General features: G+C 35.0%; 1 protein-coding gene across 1 annotated transcript in view; it reads left to right on the top strand.

Moving 5' to 3' along the window:
* The window catches only part of LOC109846992, an 8,460-nt gene continuing 7,401 nt past the window's right edge, over nucleotides 3,806–4,864 (top strand). The window contains exons 1-2 of the mRNA XM_020416233.1: nucleotides 3,806–4,130; nucleotides 4,234–4,372. The gene's annotated coding sequence lies outside the window, so the exon portion shown is untranslated. The remainder of the gene's footprint in view (nucleotides 4,131–4,233; nucleotides 4,373–4,864) is intronic.

The raw sequence follows: 4,864 nt of genomic DNA, 5'->3' as shown, positions 1-4,864 counted from the left end.
TGGGGAGAAACTGATAAGATCAAAAGCTAGTGAAATATGAGCTTAGCTTTTGTTGATGCTCATAAAGTTTGATGCTTAGCTTTTTTAGTTAATGGTTTATTTACTAGCCGACTAGTTAAAGACATATTTTTCTAGAAACAAATAGCACGCAGCAACATATCCTGTTCATTGACCAGATGCAAAATCTTGAAAATTATTGGCGTGGAAACTAAAGAACGAGGGAAGGAGAATTCTTGATTAGTTTCTATATATGCTTTGAGCCTAATTAATTTATAAGAAAGATTACACATTGAATACCATATGATGTATTCTATTTAGGCACACACTACACCACACAATACATTACATTCAAACCAATGACAACTACATCATTTAATGAAGTATATGTAAACATAGATCCATGGATCCATACATCTCGATCGGAAAAGAATCAATAGAAAAAGAAAGATGAAACATAAATCATGGATCAACTAAACTCTTTCGAGAGCTTGCTTAAGAATAAGAAAGAGAAATCTTATGGAAATATCATGGAATTTGATCCTATTCATGGGGATTCCGTAACTATCCCATTCATAACAAAGAAAGTACGTAACAATTGGGACTTTTTCGGAGATTGGATGCAATTACTAATTCATGATCTGGCATGTATAGAATGAAAACTTCAATCTCAATTCTACGAGAATTCTTATGAAAGCGTGTGGTGGCAACATGTTATTGAAGGTGGTCCTGCTTATGGGGTCAAAATCAATACGTTCTAAGAAGAAATATTTGAATATCAATCTCATCGATCTCATAAGTATCATACAAAATCCCATCAATTTAATCACTTTTTCGAGAAATACGAGACATCTAAGTTGTACAAGTAAAGAGATCTATTTGTTGATTAGAAAAAGAAAAAAAATGTAAACGGTGATTGGATTGATGATAAAATCGAATCTTGGGTCGCGAACAGTGATTCAATTGATGATGAAGAAAGAGAGTTCTTGGTTCAATTCTCCACCTTAATGACATAAAAAAGGATTGATCAAATTCTAGTGAGTCCGACTCATAGTGATCCTTTATCAAAGAATGACTCTGGTTATCAAATGACTGAACAACAGGAATCAATTTACTTACGATACTCATTTGACATTCAGAAAAAGTATCTAATGAATTATGAGTTCAATAGATTTTGTTTAGTAGAAAGAAGGATATAAAGGAAATTCATGCTAATTACATGCAAATTACACAACGGAAGACTATATGTATAGTTATACTAAGCATGTAGAGAGCATGAAATACAAAATAGGACCATCCTAATTAAATCTAACATGATCCCTATATTAAAGAGAGCACACAAGAGTTAGAAAGCCATACTTTCGAAGCGTGATTTGATGGAAGATCGAATAACTTCTAGCTCTTGCTCCTTGTAGTAATAAATCTCTTCGTAGTGGATCTCCAAGTCTTCAAGTGAGCTTGATAAAATCGGAGTCTTCTTGAGACATAAGGCAAGATATTCACCCCAGGGTACTTCAAAATCCTACTACTTCCTCTTGCTCAAAGATTGCTAGAGTTTAGTAAGAGGAGCGCTTTCTTTTATTCTCTTATAAAAAAAACCACTTAGCCAATTTTTCATTAACCTTTCCATAAGAAAAAGAGCTCATATATATAGAGTAAAATATGTCATGACTCATCTCATGAGTCATGCCATGAGTCATCAAAACAATGATTCTCTCATGAGTCATGCAATGACTCATCTCATGAGTCATGCAATGAATCATGAAGAATCAAAACTATGTGCTAAAACCATGTTCCCAAACCATACCACCTTAATGACTCATCTCATGACTCATTAATTAAGGTATAATAAAGTGCGTATTTCATAAATGAAAATATCACATCAATAAGGTATTTCATAAATACGATATTTTGTAACTTTCCAATCACTGACCAATAAGTCATCATATGACCAAAAAAATCAACGAGTTGACCAAAAGTCAACTGTTGACTAAAAAAGTTAACTAGTTGACTAAAAGTTAACTTTATGGGAAAAATACTATAATTCATTTTCTAAGCACATAGCATTCTGATTTTACCGATATGCATAACCGTTTATTTGTATTCGGTAAAATCATATGTGTATCAATCATACGCATCACTCTATAAATTGTGTTTCATAGGATTTAAGTACGCGCTTGGTGTGACTCTAGGGCCCAACTTAAGAACTCGGTAGTGAATGATATCCACAAGTACAACAGAGGTTCTAGCTACACATAAAAGCTACCCGGGTATAAGTTGTGATAAATATCTACAAGATGCTAACACAATTTTATCAGGATCACTCAGTGATAATATTATACAGTCCGGTCTCTTCGTCAAACCATGTCAAACTAAAGCCTAGGGTATGGAAAAGTGTCAAACCCTAATAGCTCGATTAGTGTTTGTTGATATTAAACTCATAACCTATAAGATCAAACTGACACTCAGTTTATCTTACTTATCTTGGCCAAGGATTTCCTGGCTATAGTTATATCAAACAATCTTATGACATCAACCCCCTATACTGAGAGAGACGAATCCCATCTTGGCATCTTAATATCTACTTATGTCTCGGGATGCACCCAACAAGAACCGTTATGCACAACTTATTGAGAACTGCGGTTAGGTAAAAGTCTAAGTACACATATACTGACATGTAAGATATTACACTCATGCCTCAGGTCAAGAGATGACTATGTACTATATCACTTGAGAACTTCTATTTGACAGTTAAGTATAATTATCAACTAGATGTTTTAAGTGAGTCGTTCAGTTAACTCATTCATTAATGAGTCACCTGTACACTATATCATGATGTCTCATATCAATGATCCAAGAGATGGATCATTATCCTACCAAAGGAGAAATAGAGTATACACTTAGTCTTCCCAAAGTGATGATGTCCCATTTCAACACTTCATCGACTAGGAACATTTAAGAATATACGTTAACGACAAATCAGATCTCTTCATTACGATCATATCCAAAATGTCTAATAGTCTAGTATCATTCTAAAGACTTTATCTGTATTTAAAAAATACCAGATAAATATTGACCAAAATAGCATACTATCATTATGAACAAGGATGTTATATTCATATAGGTCCTGTTACAATATACAATTAGTGCTTGCAGGGCACCTATATCTAACAGGATATTCCTTGCACATTATCAGACAATCAACTTATTCATAAACCTCTGTGGGGCTAATAGTTCAATGCTCTCGATGGTAAAGATGTTATTGACTGTGAACCCATATTGGGTTATTTACACAGAGAGATGGAAAAAATAACGGAAAATTAAACAATTATACAATATTTGCCTTATGTAACACGGTGAGATTATTTAGCCACTATGTTCACGGAAGCAATAACACTAAATGCACCAGAACGACTGAAAAGTGTTCAAGTACCTAAAATAGCCAGTTACATTAGAGTAATTACGTTGGACCTGAGTTGTATAGCTTCTCATTTGTTATGGCTTGGAGTCTTGGACCTTTTATGGCGGATATTGGCGCACATACTCTCTTTTTCTATATTTTTAGAGAAAAGAAATTGTTATATGATCTATTAGAAGCATGATTACTCGATCATGCGGTATAATGTAGCTAGATAGCAGACAACTAATCGACCCAATAATATCAAATGGAATAAAGGAAAATTAGAGACTAGACTTGCAAACTAACACAAATGTCAGATTTTGTGGTGGTGTGAGCAATGCCTTACTCCTAAAAAATGTATTAATTTAATCATCATAATATTTCAATTGTATGATCGGTACTGTTGGAACTAATTTAAAGATTTGAGTTCTTATGCAAATATGACTTTTGAAGGGTTCTTTTGCAAAATTCCCTTTCCTTATCTAATTCACATACGCGTTATTATCCTCTGTCATCTTCCTCATTCACCGCTTATTCCATTTCTCCGATCATTAAAAGAAAATCCCGATGATTCCTCCATCCTTCCTTCTTTTCCTCCAAGTGAAAATATCATCCTCATTGCGGCAATGTCGGCGGCCTCTCCGAACGTGAATTCCTCCTCCTTGATGACAGCGATTATTCCAACGGGAAAATCAAGATTGCTATAAAAGGGGATCTCAATGAAGGATGAAACGTACGAAAGAAAAAAAACAGTGAGCATTTCCTAATCTCCCTCTTATTCTCTACAATATTTGATTTCTGATTTTAATTTTCGGGCAAAAACATCCATTGAGCAGAGATCAAAGTTTCGCAGTAAACTTTGGTGCCGGCTTTCTCGGGGGGGTCTTACCGCTAGGCGTGGTCGCATCAAATCGTCTCTGCGAAGGCGGCGACTATTGTTCTAGGGCAGTGATCACACGATTACCCCTTTCTCAGGCCTGCGTTTCTAACTTTCTGGAATTTCTATTTTGATTATTTTGCAGTGGTTTATTTCTAACAATCTAGAACAATAGTCAGAATTATAAATGTTTGCGTCAAAAGTTGGTCTCGTTGTGGAATTCATTATATCTTCAGTCGATTACAACAAATTCGAAAGAAATAGCCTTTTTATAAGACTTCTTTTACACAACAAAATAAAAATTACAACTTTTTAGAAACAAACGCAGGATCGTTGTTTGGATCGCTGCTTGCGTGGGATCTTTGCCTGTGCCAGGAGCGCTTTGACTCGTGGACCACCAAATCACAGATTCTGATTGAACCGTGAGGGGTTTAATGATTCTTCCTTCGTTTATCGAAGTGAGAATTTGAAACGAAGATCTTATCAAAGTAAGACGATCGTTCTTCTTAAGATCAAGTCAAAGCTCGAATCTCAAGGAATTGCCGGAAGCTCAGGAACTCTGCTCTCTCTGCTCCAAAATGCTCAGCCCT

This window comes from Asparagus officinalis, chromosome 7 (genome assembly GCF_001876935.1).
Source record: "Asparagus officinalis chromosome 7, Aspof.V1, whole genome shotgun sequence".
NCBI lineage: Eukaryota > Viridiplantae > Streptophyta > Magnoliopsida > Asparagales > Asparagaceae > Asparagus > Asparagus officinalis.
The sequence above is the reverse complement of the archived record's forward strand: the minus strand, read 5'-3'. Positions and strand labels throughout refer to the sequence as shown.